A 20,332-nucleotide genomic window follows, 5' to 3' on the forward strand; every position below is an offset into this window, starting at 1 on the left:
GAAGACTGTGTGCTCACAGGGGCTTTCCAAAACAAAGTTTACCGAGGAATCCAGCTGCAGAAGGAGATAAAATCTTGGGTCCAACAGAATGATTCCCCCAACTCAACGGCCCTAAAGTTGCCACACATGAAGGCTGATTCTTGTGACTCATATAAATCAAGTTAACTTCAGGGAGGGACTTGAGGTTTAATTGGTCCCAAGAAACAAAAATGTTGGCAAAGTGGTATTTTTATGTACTAGTTGAATATTTAACAATTTGCCAAAATATTTGTTTACTAGTAATTTAGTGTTTCTCCCCATTTGTTAAATATGGATTTATTGAACCCCATCATGTGTCGGGCATGAGTTTGGGTTCTCGGGACAGATCAGTGATCAAGACTAACCCTGTTCTCATGAGTTTAATGGTCTCTTTGGGCATTTACATATACTAAACTAATAAACAAATATTTAAAGGCAGCAATCGCTGATTGTGTTAAGTGCTTTGAAGACTATAATAGTGTGTTGTGAGGAGAGTATTGGGGTTGGAAAGGACACTCCTGCAGACCAGAGTTGTGAGGACAGTCTTGTGAGGTGGCATTTTAGCAGAGAAGAGACCTGAATATGAGAAGGAAGCAGCCAATAGAATAAGTCAGATGACAGGTTTTCCATGAAGGAGGAAAGCAGTTATAGGGATTCTGCAGTGTCCTGGGCCCTACTATGAAGCTCTTTTGGCTGGGGCATAGTGAGTCCACAGGAGAGGTCATGAGGTAAGGTTGGAAATGTTTATCTTCAAGTAAATATGTCATTTCAGGATTACAGTATGTGGCTTTTCCAATATCCATTCTTCCCTTATTCCTTACTAACAAAGTTGTGATTTTATTCCAAACCATATTGTGCCAAGAGAAAAAATGACATTTCCTGGTGTTTTTTTGTTTGTTTGTTTGTTTGTTTTGTTTTGTTTTTTTCGCAGGTAAGGGTATAGGCAGAATATATAGAGATACAGGCAGAATACATTAAGAGGTCGGGTAGATTTCTGGGAAGTCTCTTTAAGGGAATCAGAGCAGCTTGGAGATGTGATCTTTTGCCCTTCTCTCTTTTTTTTTTTTTTCTTGCCTGAATTGTGGTTGTTAGGCTAGAGCTCCAGCAACCATGTTGGGCCATGTGTCAATCTTGAGAATAAAAGCTGTGAATGGTGTGAAAAAGCTAAGAATGGTGTGCAAATCTAAACAAAGCAGAGTCCTGGTTGACTAGGGTGCTTCCGTATTAGCCTGAGTGCCTGGCCTCCAACTTTTTTCATATGGGAGAAAAATAAATCTCTATCTTTTCCCAGCCAATTCAATTTAGATTTTTCTGTTGTATGCAGCTGAACACGACTCTTTCAGAAACATCCTATCTGGTGTTCCTTTAGATTTTATCTTTTAGATTTAGATGCTAGTTATTGAAAGGGAATAAATATGAAATAGTTTACTGGGAAAGGAGACATGGCTAAGATTTTTATAAGAAGAAACAGAGGTATTTCGAGAGGGAATTTCCCAGCACTAATAATGTTCTTTGAAAAATATTTTCAGAGTTGATTCATATATACATTTTTCATCCTTTTTAACATTTAAAATGAGACAACTTGAAAGATCTTACAAGTAGAGAAATGAAAACCTCAAAATTTCCAAAAACCCAAGAGGGACTTTGTCAATTCTGAAATCCCACTCTTTTGAGTTTAATATATCATCATGACTTGTTATACCTATCCTTTTGAGGGGAATTCAAGTAGGTCAGTTACTCATATTTACCTTTTACCAAATAATTCCAAAAATTAGTTTTATAAAATTGTTTTTGAAAATCAGTGGGTGTTCTTGGCTATGTCTTCCCTTTTGTTAATATTTAGTGCCATGTTCCCTTTTGGGACCCAGGAATCCATGTTTTTGTGTCTGAGACATCATCATATTTACATTCTTACAAAATCATCCCATGAGAAGGGCCCATTGACAAACTGATTTTCCATTTTAATTTAGATTAAAATAATTAATTAAGTTAATTAATTAAAATTAAAGGTAATTTAGACACAAGTAGAGGAGGAAACATGATTGTCCTCCTTTACTTCCATTATTTGCCGAATAGGCATTTTAGTTATTTTACAATTAACATGCTTATTGTTAAAGTCTAACAAAAAGTGATTTTAGAGATTTTTTAATGAAAATTCTGATATAGAAGACTATTGGCTTATTTGCCAGTTTTGCTTAACAAGTGGAATTATCCTTTGTCTATTAAGTAATACAAATTTATTTGCCGAAAGGAGGTGAAGGGAGGGTATCTATTAAGTGTTTAAAAATTGAAAACCTCATACTAAGAGCAGCAACCTAGAAAATTGGAAATACGGTTGCGAAGGTGACAGGCCTGTAAACAACTAACCTTGGTGCAAACCATATGGGATTCATTCTTTAAATAAAGTGGTGTTGACCCTCAAGGATACATTAATGCTATTAAAGGAATCAAAGAATACTTCTGGAAGAAGGTGGCATTTCAGGGGAAAGACGGGAAAGATTTTCAAAGTCTGCAGATTGTGAGGAAGACCTTCCACACAGAGGAGAGAGCATGAGCAGGGAACCCAGTGGTGTGGGTATGTCTGATACACTTGGGAGAACAAGGAGGTTAGATTCTGGCAGGCAAGAGATGGGAGACTGGATGTGGTTTGGAACAGTGCAAGACTCTTTGGGACAGTGCAAAACTCTTGTTCTTCAAACCCACATCTTACGAAGGATACAGAAGAGAAACAAATGCCTAAATGAGTGACAGTTAGGGGAAGTAGAGAGAACCAGAAATAGGGTGCTCGGAGAGAAAACTACTGAAGGTGGACCCTGTTCACACAGGCTGCCAGACGTTTCAGTGACATTGAAACTGAGACGTGAAAGAGTCCAGTCATGTTATGTTTGGAAAGGAGCACTTCAGGCAGAGGCAGGAGGGTGCGATGTGTTTAAGGGGCTGCCAGTGTGTCTGAGAGCAGTTGGGTGTGCGAAGGTAGTAGCAGGATGTAAATTAGGAGGAGTGTGCAAGAATCAGACCATCTCCAGCCTCCTGGGCCATGTGAGGACCTTGGATTTTATTCTGAGTGCACTGGGAAACCATGCAAAGGATTTAGGCGGGGAAGAACCATGATGTGGTTTACAATTTACGAGATCATTAATGGATGATACATGGAGAGTAGATTGGGGAGGAAGCAAAGAGACTGGGAGGTCATTGAGGAAATCCAAGTGAGATAGAGAAGTGGTTTAGTCTGGGAGGTGAGAGGTGGGAAGCAGTGGATTTGAGAAATATGTAGGAGCTAGAGTCAAAAGGATTTTTTTTTTTTTAAGATTTTATTTATTTGACAGAGACACAGCAAGAGAGGGAACACAAGCAGGGAGAGTGGGAGAGGGAGAAGCAGGCGTCAGGCAGAGCACGGAGCCCAATGTGGGGCTCGATCCCAGGACCCTGGGATCATGACCTGAGTGGAAGGCAGATGCATAACTGACTGAGCCACCTAGACGCCCCAGAAGGATTTCATTATTGATTAGGTGTTGGGTCGGGACAATGGAGAGGGAGCAATCAAATACAACTCCTTTAACGTCTGACAACTAAAGTTTTAGTAATTATCCCTATAGTTACCAATTCAGAAAGAGGTTATAAAAGTAGTTGAAATTCTCTACAATGTTTCAAGATTCTTATTCTACTTACAAAGGATAGAACAATACAAATAGGAGGTGATTCTGACGTTATAAAATCCAGACCTACTTAAATCATATGCTCATTTCTTAAGGACCACCACTCTATAAAGAATTTACTTTTTAAGTAAATTGATGTGGGTCTCTGGGTGGCTCAGTTGGTTAAGCAAATGCCTTCAGCTCAGGTCCTGAGACCCAGGATCAAGTCCCATACCCAGCTCCCTGCTCAGCAGGGAGTCTGCTTCTCCCTCTGATCTTCCCCCACCTCATGCTCATATTCTCTCTCTCAAATAAATAAATAGAATCTTTAGAAAATTAATTAAGTAATTTTTCTTAAAATCTGTAAGTGAATGCCTTAAAATAAATGTAATACTCTGTGGTAATTGTAGGTTAATTTTTGGATTTTTCTTGCAACACTTTGAATCTTTGTTTCAAGTACATTTTCTTGTTGATTTAGACAGTTTATAACAAACTCTTTTTTCCTAGTGTTGATGAAATACTTATCCAAATGATGGTGATACTTTCAGTCGAATAACTGAATACCTCAAAACCAATTTTAACCATTCAATTGTTTTTCCTACGAAGACTGACCAGATTTGTTAGGGCAAAGAAGATGGATTTGTGACCCTCCTCAGTTTTGCACTTGATTTGGTGAAATGATGCTCTGAGCCACCCCAGAAGGGGTAGGGAAGAAGCCATGTTGTTTGAATGCCTTGAGGTCGCCTATATAATTAGTTCTTGGCTAAACTCTATTTACAAATAGTCTATATACTACCACCTCATGCATGATAGATTTTTAAATGTCTCAGAAGCCATGTATATTTTTTTATTTCCAGATTTAAAAACAAAAAAGTTTTCAGAGCTCAAGTAAATGAGAAGATCAGTAATATTTTTCTTGACTACTGCTGTTCCACCTCATAGAAAGAAGAATTCCTTTTGAAAGATGTATTTTTAAGTGTCTTTCAAAGAAGTATGGATTTGGGCTCCTGGTGGTGCCCAGGAAGTGAAATGAACCATAAATGAGACACATCAAAAGTAACTTACAAAGAATTTTTTTAATATTAAAGTGATGAATCAGATCTCAAATTAACAAGTAAAGGAGTCTGCCTATAATGAAAATCTTTTTCCTACATAACACTTCATTATAAAGGGAGTTTTTCTATAATAGAAGCAAGTGTAATTACATTTTTATATATAATTAGGACATTATTATCATTTCACCATATCAAAGTTCATTATGAGACATCTCCGATACATTTTTCATAGAGCAAAAATAAAAAGAGAACAGGAGTCCTTCAATTAGACTCATATAAGGACATCCACAGAGACTGAGAGAAGCTGATCAAACAGCTTATTTAGCCCAAAAGGGACCAGGTAGAACCCACGTTGCTTTTATGACACAGAAGTTGCTTTTCTTTTTGTATCCCGCATAATTTCTAATTATAGTTTTTCACCCTGTCCTATTCACCCACAAGAAATTAAAGGTGCAACATTCTCAGCTGGAACCCAACTTCCTCCAACATTTTAGGCTGCTGTCTCACAGCCCCTTGGTGTTTACCCGGCATGGCATAGTTCTTATCCTGCCTAAAACAAACACCTGTCACACTGGAAGGAATCTACAGACTGTTCTGTTTCAACAGTTTTATACAAAATAACCAAGGTACCTTTCTTCCCCCTCCTCCACTACTGTGCATCATCTTTGGAAGATACCTAAGTAGCTTCTAAAGCATAAAGAAAGTGACGTGTTCTGTAACAGATATGAAACAGATTGATTATATAACATGGAGAATCTGTCCTGTGTCGGGATTTGTAAGTGTGTATGCAAATAAGTTTTGACGTGTTGCAGTTAGTCTACTAACGTGTTCAACGTCAATTAAAACAAAGTGCATTTTGTTTTAATGCATTTAACATCACTTTACAGTGAATGTTGCTTCTGGTGCGGATGAAAGGATGACGATCACATGATTTTAGGACCTGACTCTTAGTATTCCAAACTCAGAATTTCTGATTTTCACCTCACTAAGCAGGGCCCCCAGGAATTTATCATGGCTGTTCAGTTTGGTTTGAACATCTTTAGCCTCTCCTCCACTTGCAGGGTGTGTGGGATGTGTCAGAAAAGGGTTTCCTTCAGACCCCTAATGAGATTACTGGAAGGTCAGCAGGGGGAGCTAAGAGTTTCCACCTTGTATGGACCAAGAAACAGATGTACCTGCCATCCCCAGCCGGGCTGCCCAAGGCCCTGGGACTGTGGTCCTAGACTCCATGACCAAAGACCTCTCTTCTCCACCCCATTCCAATGGCATCTGTATGTTTCTCTACAATTCCCACAGTTCCAAATGAGAAACTTTAATTTTTGTTTATTTTTTAAAAAGATTTTATGTATTTATTTGACAGAGAGAGACATAGCGAGAGAGGGGACACAAGAAGGGGGGCTAGGAGAGGGAAAGCAGCCTGATGCAGGGCTTGATCCCAGGACCCTGGGATCATGACCTGAGCTGAAAGCAGATGCTTAACGACTGAGCCACCCAGGTACCCCAAATAAGAAATGCTTTAAAAAACCAAATGATCTTTATTGCACGAAGTAACTTATCTTTATTTTAGGATGTGTGTGTGTGTGTGTGTGTGTGTGTGTGTGTGTGTTTTATCGTATACCATCAAACTTCCCACCCTTTTTTTGGGACAGCAGTTTGGTGTGAATGGATATATGTAAGCAGATAAAATACGTGTTAAGCTGTCTCCAAAATGATGATTCAGAGGATGCTGCAAGAGTTTCAGGTTTATAATTTTATATATCAATTTTTACAATGATATTACATAAATATCACAATTAAGTGGATTCTGTAATTAATAGAATTTATATGAAAAGGCAGTTTATATATGGCAGTTTCATCTGGACCATAGGGGTCATTTCATTCTCTGTGTTTTGGGCTCTTTCCGGTACATGTTATTCTCACAATATCTCCGTAGATGCTTATCACAACGTTAAAGAAGACTTCAAAGAACCAGGTCATTTATGGCACAGCTGGATTTGAAATAATGCTTTTTTATCACTTAAGTCAACCATGCTGCTTCTCAAAGTATTGATAACTCATCGATCTCAAAATGGTGATTAATTTGTTTGACGGTTCTCTTGTATGGCTGTAAGCATAGTTGTTTAGACAGAATCCTGTTAAAAATGAACTTGTCTCCCTAACCTCTTAACCCAAATTTAGTGATTAGTAACTTTTTACTGTACTTATGTTCCTGCCTAAAATCTGGCCAAGTTTCTGATTGTATCATGGCTGTGTTATGGATTGAGTGTTTATTAAAAATAGCAGCCATTATTTCTATACTCAGGTAGACCTTGTGCTTATTCCTTTTGAATATTTATAGGGTTTGACTGTAAATGTTAGAATTTTCTAAGAGAAATTATTTCTTATAATCAGATGCTTTTTTCTTATACTAAAAGGCTAAATATTAAGATAATAGTAAATTTAGGATGATAGCTTCTGTTATTGATCCTTAAAATAAGAGGTAAAAATCTGTTAAAATGCCTTCTCCTTTTTTGGCTTCTAAATTTAAAAATCTCTAAGTTAGCAGAGAGATGTGTCACATTTCCCTCTGATTAGCATTAAAAAAATAATCTTTCAGGTACATTATTTACATATTCCAAGTTAAAAGTCTATACACTACTTCCTTTTCTTTTTAGCTAAAATGAAATTCAGCCTCTTGCAGAAACAAGCAGTGGAAGGGTGAGCAAATCAAGTGTTGGATTAATTTTATTAAACCTTTATGATATCATCAAACTGTGTAACTCCTGACCTATCTCACAATAAATAAATGCTTCGACGGGAAATGAATACATTTATATCGTGGACACTCTGGCTCTTGCTGAAGCTGGCAGTCCCAAGTTTTGAGGCTGCCTCAAATGAAATCGGCCTGTCAGTGAGGTGCTTTGCACCAAACGCGTGTGTGTTCAGTTGTAATTGGTTTTGCGGGCTCTGATTTCTTAAGATTCACGTGCTGTGTATGCATTCACACACATTTGTTTACTTATTATGTTTCTTCCATTTCACTGTCGATCCTCTGAGGCAAGGAAATCCATTTGCCATTTTATTTACACCTCTTCGTGATCCCTGGTAAAGAGCTCTGCTACCTACCGTAGGTCTTCAGTAAATAGTATTGATTCGTTTTCTAACTGCTGATCACCATTACATTTTGGGGGTTTTTTGTTTGTTTGTTTTTTTTGTTTTGTTTTGTTTTGTTTTGTTTTGTTTTGTTTTTTTAGTTGTTTGATTTATTTTGGTTTAGTGGTACCACTATCTCCCAAATAAGCTGAAAACTTCTTTCTTTCTGGAATATATGCGTGCTGGTAGGGAAGCCTGGGCCTGAAGGACTGTAATGTATCATCATGTCCCCACTGCATTGGTGATAAATACATTCTAAGGTTTCAGATGTCTTCCCACGGAAATGTCAAGCGCATGTTGCTTATTTACAGCAGAGGCGTCTTTTCACAAATCAAAGAAAGTACAGGTTTTTTCACTTTGCTTTCGGAATACAGGGCTGGGTGAAGCACCTCTTTTAGCCTATCAAAGGACGGATCACACGTTCAGAGTCTGAAGTTATGCGGATTCATATTTAATTATGTTGGCCAATTATTTTGCTACACTCACAGAAGGGGGAGGATGGTGACATAGAAGAGAATTCCCAGACCACATAAACTATTGCTATCCCTCCTAGCCATCGCTCTCGTACTAGCTACATATTCCTGTATCCTTTTTTTTTTTTTTTGGTAATGAAACTTTCATCTGTGAAAAGAATAGAATTAAAATAAAGCGCAGCTGAAGGAAGCTGCGTTTGGCATCAAGCAATATGCCGGAAGTGCTTGCAATTTACAACTGCGTTTTTTTGCTTCTCCAGAGGGAAACATTCTTGATCTCATTGTGTTTACAGTAAAAAACTCTAGACATGTCTTTACAACCTTGACTCCAAATTGGACTGATTTATTATACTTGATAATGGGAACTCTGCTCTTTTTAACCCTTAGCTCCTTGAGGTTAATAATTATTTTCCACAAAGGATGTGTGTATTATATTTGTGTTTCCTTCTATCCCCGGTGGCTGTTACTGGGACAATATTCAAGGTGAAATTAAAAGGGGGCTTTGTGACACTTAATGGAGAGACTAATTATCAAGCTCGTTTACTATTTTCTTGTGCAAGAAAAATAGAAGTTGTGTGAGTGATAAAATTAAGTATCTAAATTTATTCTCTTTATTAATATTTCTGGCCCTGGGTAAGGGGCAGTTTATAAAAGACTGCAGTATTGTTCTAAGGTTTCATTTGTCGTCTTCATGTGTATTAAGATGGAATAAATCCTGTCATAAGTCTCCAGGTGAACCTCTTCACTTCACCCTTCTCCAGACAACTAGGCAGACGGTGGTGAACTGCCATTCGCAGGAGTGGATTGTACAAACGAAGATTTATACGTAGAATTTTCCTTCTGTGACACCTGTTCTTTAAAAGCTCTCTCCCCAGCTCTCTACCTCAGCCTGTGTGTACTTGGCAGTCCTCGAGCTCCCCTTTCTCTCCTGCCCGCATGCACGCTTGCTTTCAGTAAGATGCTTGCTGACTGACCACAATGCGACGGGCTGCTCCCGCGGAGCTCTCATCCTGACAGAAACGTTCCCACGAAGAGCACAGACCTGAGGTTAAGGCTTTCATTATTTTAAAGGCAGACTGAGCCTGCTTCTCCTGCCTCCTCCTCCAGGAGACTTCCCTCTCTCTGAAGCGCCGCAGCAGCAGTGGTTGGGGTTGATAGCAGCCCTTCTTCGCGAGAAGACGCAGCCCCAGCTCTGATGCTGGGGTGATGCCTCTCAGGGGCCGCTTGGACAGCTGTCATGGCCAGCTCATCTCTTGTCATTCCTGACCTCTTTTGACCTCCTTTCATCCATGAGTAATGTCTGAAGTTTCATCCAGTGGATGATGCTTCCACTTCGATAATGTAATTATTAGGGTCCCGCGGTCAACCAGTTGGCCCGATGAGCGCAAAGCACAATCTCTCCCAGATGCCCTTGGTGCCTGACAGATGATTGTGCCAGTTCTCTTTTAGGCCCCTTTAAACTGTACCAGCCAAGTAGAGCGCGAGAGGGAAGGTCCAAATGGCAAGACTGGATATGATGCTCAAAAACAACTGAGAGGAAATAAAGAGAAGATAATATTAAAAGGACACAATGCAGACTGGGGGGGGGATATGTTTGGGTCATTGTCCATGAAACTGGTCTCAGCAGAATCTTTTTCTATTCATTCTGGTCCTTTTACCCTAAACCCAGGTTTCCATTTTCTCATCTAGCATTTGGTGTGATTAAGGAAAAGCCTCTCTCAAATCTCACACAACTCCCAGATTTCAGTTGCCACTCATGCCTCTCCTGGGTGTCCTTGTGCAGGGCACAAGGTGCTCAACTGTCCCTGTCAGCCATGTTTACCTAATGCTTCTTTGGTAACATCAATAGAAGGCAATAGATCTCTTCTCTTGCAGCATCAGGAACTCTCCACCTCCAAAGATGATGTACGAGGCCTGGACTCACTGAAGCAGATCTGCCGTGTAGCCACATAGACATGCTGAGTGTGTCACTTAGGAGGCAAAGATATCAACATTAGAGACCACTAACCCTAAATAACATAGACTTAGTCTTATTTCCACACAGGATGATGGGCACCTGTTTCCAAACAGTGCCAGAGGGTAGCTTTTTAAAATTTTTAAAAAAGATTTTATGTATTTATTTGACAGAGATTACAAGTAGGCAGAGAGGCAGGCAGAGGGAGAGGGGGAAGCAGGCTCCTGCTGAGCAGAGAGCCCCATACGGGGCTCAGATCCCAGGACCCTGAGATCATAACCTGAGCCGAAGGCAGAGGCTTAACCCACTGAGCCACCAAGGCGCCCCCAGAGGGTAGCTTTTTTATTGTTTATAATAAACTGGACACTTCTTTCTCAAAAAAAGTAAAAGAGATCTTTACATTGTTGTAACTTTTAAACAAATGCAATGCTTCAATGCTTTTTTATAATCTGTGTGTGTGTGTGTGTGTGTGTGTACACACACACACTGCACTCCACAGTTTTGTCTCTCCACTCATGCATTCATTCATTCAGGAAAACATTATGAAGTGTGTATTATCTTCAGTGTTCTGTTGAGGTGCTGTGAAAGGTAACACTGTGCATGAAGGCATGGCTGCTGTCTGTGCTCACCAAACTCACTGTGTAAGACAGAAGAAGAATGCTCTTTTGTGTATCTTACAAGACCCTTATGAATTGAGTTCCCTTTCCCTGGTAAGAAGCTTGGGATTTTCAGCAAGTTATTCTCAGCAGGTGCCCACATCAGATTAAGTCGTACTGGACGGGTAGGGTAACGAATGAGATAGCCACTTGCAGAGACTTTTTGCTGAAACTCACTTCTGCTAGTCTAAGTTCCTCAAAGTATCTCTTGAATCTGGGCTCCTTTCTTCACCTGAATATTGTTGTCTGCATTGGAAGAATGGTGTATGCCCTAAATCATCTCCTTGCCCCAGTCTTTTCCGGAGGGACTGGTGTCACTTCCTTACAACTATCAGAGTTACCCTAGAAAGGATGTCCGGTCATGTTGCTCTTCCCCTTTGCTGGAAACCTCCATTTGGCTTCCTATTGCCTATAGAGCAGACACCAAATGCCTCAGGTTAGCACGTGAGTCCTCATAGGGTATGCTTCAAACCTACTTTCCTAGTCTCATTACTTGTCATTCTGTCCCCACGGCTACACACACACATAGCCTAAGTTCTGGCATTTCTTGCCATTTCCTAAAGCTGCCGCTCATCCAGGACTCCAGGCCTCAACACACGCCATTCAGCACTTTTGTATAGCTGGTCAGCTTCTCCTCACACATTAAAGATGCAGACCCCAGATGGAGTCTTGCTCCATGTGGCCTGGCAGACAGTGCGATTCGTTCCTAAGAGATCCCACAGCACTTTTCCATTCCTTTAAAAGATGATATTATAAGTTTTCTGCTACACATGCCTTCTGCCTTTGAGATCCTTGAGGAAAGGGGTGTGTCTCTCACCGCCCGCATACCCTAGGGACCTAGCAAAACCCCTGGCACAGAGTGGAATGCTAATAAACGGTTCTTGAATGAATGGATACATAAAAGAGAAATTGATGGTGCCCGCTCCAAGGACTTGTGTCATTATTACCCCCCTTTTATTCATTATTTAAAAGAACTAAATGAAAGAGTCATTCCATGGACGTTTCCATAGCGAGTACAGGGCCCCCTCTGGCACACACCATATTGAAAACCTGGAAGAAGACTGGTGTTTTGGATATAACTACAGAAAGCAAAGTTCCGTATACAGGCAGATTAGTTCTTCAGCTCAGAAGCTTGGTTCTTCATTTCGCCCAGCTGCCCCATTATTAGCACTTGGGTCAGGCCTATTTGGTTGGAGCCACTGACAGTCTTGATTTTACCCATTGTTATTCCAGGTTCAAAGAAAGTACGGCATTGCTGTTTGGGTGATTGTTTCTCTGTGATGCCAAGATGTTTTAGAACAATGTTATGATGCCTGGTCGTACCTACTACCACTGAGACAAGCCCAGAAGTTAAATTATGAAGCAAACGTAAGCTTTGAAGAAATTTTTATTTAATCTGTATTCCCCTGTTTCATCTGTACATCCATCCAGCACAATCTGCATCATTATTAGCCACATCAACTTGCTTGGAAAAAAAAAAGAGTAAAAAGTAAGACATCTGTGTTATAGCATTAATATATTCAAAGGTTTTTACTTTCATCTTGCAGGCATTAACCATGTGTAAATGCAATGTAAGCGCAACTTACAACAGCACTAAGTTAGTGGAAGAAAAAGGTACTCCGGGGCCTCAAAAAGAAGGAGGGCTTGCCAAAAAAAAATAAAAGGAACACAAAGAAAAGGAAGAAAGAAAAGGTATGTGTGTATGGAGGGGACAACCAGGCTGGGAATTATGTAAAAAGCAGAGTTTTATCTGCAGATAGAGTATTTTGCCTATTTCCTTTCCATAGCTTTATTTCTAATTGCTAGCACAATTTCGAAGGCACTGAGGCAACCCTCAAGCAGTGTGCTGAAGGTGTGTTTGTGCTGCTATGCCCTCTGGCTTGGCTGCCAGCCTATTCCCTTAGATCAGAGCCAGAAGGCAGACTGTTTTCGAATACCGATCACCTCACCCGGACCTAATCCTTTGAGTTCTCTTTGGCATCTATTCCTTCTGCCAGTTTCCTCTTCTGTTCCTCTCTTTTCTTCTGAAGTTGACAACAAAGACATCCTCAGGGTCCTCCTTGATGTAAGACCACTCTTGATGTTATTACAGTGTGGTTTTTTTTTTTTTTTTGTACCCTAAAGTTGTGCTACTTTTATATTCAGCTAGCACAATATTTGCACACCAGAAGATAAAGAAAATGTGAATATGTTATACAGAGTGATAGTTTCTTTTTAATTTGTTACCCCTCAGTGTTTTTTTTTTTTTGATGTAAACCCTTCCCTTTCCCTGTCACTCATCTACATACCTGATCAAGAACCTGAAGGTCTTTCTTTATAGACGATGTTACTTCTATACCTTAAATTGGCCTGACCTGCCACTTTTAATTTTAAAAATATGACTCTATGAGATATGGATGAATATGGAATTTCTGTGAAACACCAAACTTTTGAACGGTTCCTGTCCTCTGTGATAGTGAGTTTTAAAAGGGAAATCTCCAAAGAGCTAATTAGTAGACAAGTAGAGCTCAGCCTGAACAAAGCTGAAAAGATTGCAGATAACTAAAAGGACCTGGCCATAGCTGACAAAAATCAAAGCCCTGACAGAGAGCTGGCAGTAACCTTGGGCTGCTAACTGACAGGGACAATAAAAAAAAGCCCTTCTGAACCTGGCAGAGAGTGACAGCCCCACTATAGGCTCTGGGAAGAGCACAATATCTCCACCACAAGGAAGCAGTAATCCTCCAGCAGGCAAAACCAAAGGCTCTTGCCACCCACCTCAACTCTGAAAGATGTGACCTGGCTCCTACTACCGCTCATGGAGGAGAAAGAGACGGAGATGAGACTCTGGGGGGCTTTAAAAAGTTCCTTGAAAGTTCCAGGCTAGTAGTTAACTTGAGAATGGGAAATCTCTTTCTGGAGTGGTGGGGGAAATGGAGGGCGGCTCAAGATCCAGGAGGAACCAGGCTCTGGCCGGTGGCTCAGGAAACGCTGGAACTGCTGGTTGGGAAAAGTCTCTGTAGACCAAGACTTAAGGAGCCCAACAGCCAACAAAAATCAGTTGCAGATACAAGGCATGGCACTGGAAGGAAGCTCCAGGCATGGACGGACAAAAGGAACGTAGGAATCAAGGAAAAGAGTGACAGGGCAATTAGTAATTCTTTATTAGAAAACACAGTTTGTAAAGAGGGGTGTGAAGCAGAGAGCCTCATTTTTAAGCAGCTAGCGGGGAAAGAAAACACAAAAATCACGATCTTTATAAACCGTCTTGAATTCACTGAGAAGAGCGAGGAAGTTCTGGTAGGTTTAGATTAAGTTTAGGCACTAATGAGCCCTGTTCTAAAATCCCAAAGGTGCAGCGTTTGTGAGAGGTCAGAAAGGATGCTTCTGGTTAATGCTGAGTGGTCTTAAAATTTCTTTCTGTGTTTATGAGATTCCATTATATATTTCTGGACATACGAACAATTCTGTTTAGGAGAGAAGCCAAGCCCTAACAGAGTGCTACAAGTATGATGAGGGTACCCGAGAGCGAGCACTTATAAAGCATTTTGCTCTGAAATGCAAATGCTAATAACATACATTAGGTGGTTTCCATTATCCCTAAATAAGGTCTTAGTTCCAGACAAGTTCTTCTGCTTCTATATTTATTCCTCCCCAAGATACTGAACTCTAAATCCTCACTGACGCGGTAGCACTTGAAGACGTAATCAGTGATTGCAGACTCCAGGGATGTTCTCTCAGAGGGACAGGATACGCAAGACCAGGGGAAAGCTTTGGAATCAGAAACCTAAGGGATTTTTTTTTTTTTTAAAAGGTGGGCACATAAATATCCTTCAATTCAGTGATAATGAATCCCAGTTTCTTGCTCAGACTCTGATCTCTGTGATTGTATACTTCCAAATTTATATGCTGCTTCTATAATTATTATGGTAAGTATTATTACATTTACCATCCATCAGAAGAGTGTCACCAGCTTTCCCTGTACTACAGTCCTGTTTCCGGAACAAACACGTTTGACAAGTTAGAAAGCTTGGCTTGGCTCAGAATGAGTCTGATCTCAGAAGTCTGTCTGAATCTAAGCAGGTATGTCAGATAATTGAGAAAGGTCAATCCAAGTCAAGCAAATATTTGAACAATCGGATCATGGAAAAACTGCCTCATCTTAAACTCAGGGGTAAAAGAATAATTATCTCTTTTGATTTGGGTTGGAGATTCAACATACATTTTGGAAAAATAAGTGTATCTCAGATTAGTGTGTTTTTTTAATGTATCTGCTCATATTTATAGCTGAGTGTATATTTATAAAACAAGGTTTTATTCCCCCGTAAGACAAATAACACAGAAGCTGTTGTAAAGCACAGCTTAGCAAATACTTGGTTTCTGGTTCTCTTTATTTCACATTTATAGGAAAAGCTAAGGGTTTTCTGTTTCATATTTTAAAATGATCCTACTAATTCCCCCACAGTGGGACATGCGTTATTTTCTTTAGGAATGGAAGTAGATTTTTTGGTGAATCATTTGTGGGGCTAAACCAAACATCTTCAACCCATATTTGTGTGACCAGGATTCAGAATAATAATAGGGAAAATATGGAAGCGTTTTAGTTTCTTGTACAGATGAGTTTCCCAAGTTCCAGAAAGGTTGAAGCTGCACAGTGGCCAAACAGAAAGTAGAGCCCAAGCCTGACTCTCCAGCAGACCATCCCCTGCTAGGAGGCACATAAACCATCCTGGTTTAGTTCTGACTAGATTACTCCCCAGTATTGGAGTTAATTAATCACTGCTTTGACTCTAGGTAAAAATAAATTGTTCAAATATAAAGGACTTGTTGATCGTCTCTAGGTAGTATATCTTCCCACCACAATCCTCCCTCCTCCCTTGCCCTCCTGAAAGTTAACTTCTCTTGCTCTCTTACTCTGCTTGGGCTACCATAACAAAATACCATAGACTGGGGGGCTTAGCAAAAAACATTTATATCTCATTTCCCAGAGTTCTAGAAGCTGGAGGTTCTCAAGATCACCGGGTATCAGCATGGTCAAGTTCTTGGTGAGGACCCTCTTCCTGGCTCTTGTCTTGCTGTGACTTCATACGGTGGAAAGAGTATGAGAAAAGAGAAAGAGCAACATACTCTCAAGAAGCTCTCTGGCCTCTTATCAGGGCACGAATCCCATCATGAGGGCTCCTTCCTTAGGACTTCACCGAATCCTCATGACTTACCAAAGGCCCCACCTCCAATATCACACTGGGGGCCAGAGCTTTAACATATGAATTTTGGGGAGGACACAAACATTCAGTTGTAACACTTGCCATCATTTGTACTTCTTCTTTCACCTTCATAAGATCAGTTTGAGAAAACAAAATGGAAGTTGGTTATCAGATGCCATCCAGCATCTAAAATGGTGTCCTGCACACAGATACAATATCTGACATGCCATATGTTCAAAAATATTTTTTGAATAAGTGGGAGAACCAGTTTTCAGTTCTTAGTCAGACCATGGCTCACCTGATTTTAAAAATTAATTTTCCATATAAATCTTAACTAGAACTCGTGAAGAGGACTCTAATAGTCTGCTTCCTCTTTCAACTTGTACTGGTTATACCTTCCTGGCCTATACTGGCCAGGTATATAATTATACCTATACTGGCCCATCTATAACTTACTGATTGAAACCTCTCCTAAGATTGGTTGATGAATGCGAATGTGGAAAATTCTTCCTATCTGGACATACGCATTTGTTTGCACACCTCAGTGATTTTTCCTCTGTGCTTGACTGACAAAACCTTGATACATCATAACAAAACGGAGGAGAGAGTGAAAACACACTGTCATATAGATACAGATTATATATGCTTCATTTATGTAACATCAGACAGATTCTGTTTTCTGAATTTCTTCTGTGGGAACTCTCCAATGAATTCTTCAGATTCTTCCATGTCTTTGAATAGGTGGTTTCCATTCTTTTCAGTCATCTAACTGAGCTTTCTTTAATCAGACTTCTGTGTTCCAGTACCCTTGTATATAGCTATCGGCTTAAAACCATAGAAATACTACACTTTTCCCAGTCTTCACACTGCCATTAACCCAGTTCAATGTCGACTTCCTTTTTCTTTTCCTTATATACTAGAAACAAAAGCATTTTCTAAAGGACAATATGGCTTTTACTTAAAAAAAAAAAAAAAAGATGAATCGGCCCAGATAGTAAAAGATAAGCCCCTTCCTGTGATAATTGCAATATACTTTGGGAAAATCACCAAAAGATATCAATGTTAAATGCCAAAACATCTGTAAGAGATGATAAAAAGAACATTCAGTATCATTATATTGGCATGAATGGCACTCTGGATCTCTTTGCCTTAAGTAGTCAAAAAACCTTTCCATTATTTTCGTATTAGAAGCAAAGATAATTTGTTTCTCTTTTTTTCTCCTTCCTTCCTTCCTCTCTCTCTCTCCTTTCCTTTTTTCCCTCCTTCCTTCCTTCAAATCTTAATATTTAATTTAAAAGTATGGAAAAATTGTATTTGAGAGCTTTTAAATACTTTTTGTTAATATCATTTTCTTTTGTTTTTGCTTCTTAAAAATTTGCTTAAGGTTTTTTTTTTTTTTTTAAACTCCATGTACTTCAGTGGAGACTATGTTCTACCAATCATTAAAGTGCATTTGGAGAATCCTTAGAGGCTAAATATCTTATGTCACTTAGATTGGAATAAAGATTCTTTTTTTAAAGATTTATTTATTTTAGAGAGAGAGAGAAAGAGAGAGAGCACAAATGGAGGGGAGGGGCAGAGGGAGAGAGAATCTCAAGCAGACTTTGCACAAAGCACAGAGCCCAGTGTGGGGCTCAATCCCACCACCATGGAATCCCAATCAGAGCTGAAACCCAAGCCTGATGTTTAACCAACTGCACTATCCAGGTGTCCCTGGAATAAAGATCCTCAATAGGAAATTCTCTCTCTATTTTTATATTGGAGGCTCCTACATTATTTCTACAAATGGAGTAACTCACAAGGATGTTATCTATAAAGTTAATGCCTATAAGAATACTAAGATCTATAGTTACAGAATAACTTTTGTTAACTATACATGAAAAAACAGTTTAGGTTTTTGTTTTTTATGATGAATGGTATGGATCTTTCTAGATGTAGAGAATAGATGTAGAGACTCCTTTATGATTGTTTTCTTATTTAATTTTACAAAGCTTTGTCTTAGGAGACAGTGTAAATAAATTAAAGATCTTGATATAAAGTGAATCTACTTAATCAAATTAACTTAAAAAAACCAGTTGAATCAAGTCAAACAGTTATGCTCAGAACAAGTAGTTGAATTCAGTCAAATGCTATTTATAAAAGAATTTTCTAATGTTTCTTCTCCCAAACAACTGGTGGTTAGACTACCCCTTTTCTCCTAGCTCAGCCTGTGTAAACACACCACTGAAATAGAATAAAAGAAAATGTGCATAAAGGTGATACAGAAAAACTTGTCCACCAAAGTCACAAAAGATGAAAATTTAGAATACTTACCTTTTGGAGAAAATTTAATTTTCAGTATAGTTAGCATACAGTGTTATATTAGTTTCAGGTATACACAATGGTGATTGGGCAATTCTCTACATTACTCAGTGCTCATCGTGGTAAGTGTGCTCTTAATCCCCTTCGCCTATTTCACCCGTCCCGACCCACTCAAAACCAGAAAACAAACTCTTAACTATAGAGAACAAACTGATGGTTATCAGAGGGGAGGTAGAATACTTATCTTTAAACAAACAAACAAACAAACAAACAGGGGTGCCGGGCTCAGTGGGTTAAGCTCAGGTCATGATCTCAGGGTCCTGGGATGGAGGCCCACATCAGGCTCTCTGCTCAGTAGGGAGCCTGCTTCCCCACCTCCCACCCCCGCCTACCTCTCTGCCTACTTGTGATCTCTGTCTGTCAAATACATAAATAAAATCTTTAAAATTTTTTTTTTAAAAAATCCTATTTTTAAAGTATTTGTGGAAACCATGGTTTATATTAGAATGTGTTTGCTTAACTGCCTTAAATAGCCAGTGGCTTTTTTTCTTAATGATCTATGGGGGGGGGGGGGCGGAGAAACTTCATCTATGTAGTCCAAAGATGTTAAAAAGTATTCTTATCATATGAGGATTTCTCAAAGTAATTTAAGTAAAGAATTCTTTTGCTAGAGGGTGGGAATGTTCATTGGGTGTGTTCCCTGACCATTGTTAAAATCATAGATGCAGCTGTGTTGACCTCCTTAACTACGTGGTTTCTAGTTTAACCTGCACATAAGAATATTTCTGCTTCTTTCCTCCTGTTTGCCAACTTTCTCTCTCAGCAATGTGCAGTAAAGAAGTGTCTACAAATAAATACTCCCTCTACTTTTCTTGCTGCTGTGACCTGCTGACTAATTATTATATCAGTGGTTTATAAGGAATTCTATAGAATACATTTAAATATATCTACCTAGAATGATAATAAAAATATTTAATAACCATTTTGATAAAAGCATTAAGCAATGCAAGTGAGTTCCTCCTGGATAAAGCAGAAGGAATGCTGGCCAGTAAACAGTCACTTTAGCCAGTCTGGTTGTATACTAATTGAATATCAGTCTCGTATACACAAACATCCAAAAGTAGACCCATAAAGGAAAACACAATGGGTATCAACAACAATATTTCCTGAACTCTGTTTAGTGAAATCTGTTCTAATGTGTGTGTGTGCATGTGTATACCTACATACAAATATGTATATATGAATAGGTAGGTAATCTCTAATATAAAACACTTTCTCAAAGTACATCATTCTTAAACACATCGCTCCAATATCATAAATGGCATTTAGAATAGTTCACAACAGCCAGTTTGACAGAAATACTGAACGTTGGCAGTGAAAATTGGAATAGATCCCCTTAGCCAAATTTTATCTTTATAATTTGAGAAAAGAATAATTGTGCTCATGACATAGCTTTTATTGCCCTTCATCCTCTAAAATATGATACGTTAAATTTCTACTTCTCTTCTTAGCCGGGTGTGATTAGGAGTAAAATTTATAAACTGGGGAACTGTTGTAGCAGTATCTCCTTATCTCACTATGACTTTGCTGATTCCCTTTTCTCAGTTATCTTATTTGTGAAACAATGATTCCATTAGAGATGAGAAATACATACACTTAAAAAATAAAAGGTGGCAGGCTACTGCTTGTGATGATTACATTAGCCATCCCCCAAGCTTTCCCCGTTCCTTAAATACATAAACCATCACTAACAGAATCCACGGCAACATCTCCAATTTGTGGCCAATAAAATCGGGATGATGTTTAAATTTAAAACTCTACTCTAGAATTACATTTCGTATATCTGTGGTAACGATTTCCATCTTCAAGTGCTACAGTAAAAACTTGTTGAGGATGATTTTCCAGGTTTTGCAGATGGTGAAAGT

Source organism: Lontra canadensis, unplaced genomic scaffold, assembly GCF_010015895.1.
Source record: "Lontra canadensis isolate GAN:19392208 unplaced genomic scaffold, GSC_riverotter_1.0 scaffold10, whole genome shotgun sequence".
In the NCBI taxonomy this organism is placed as follows: Eukaryota; Metazoa; Chordata; class Mammalia; order Carnivora; family Mustelidae; genus Lontra; species Lontra canadensis.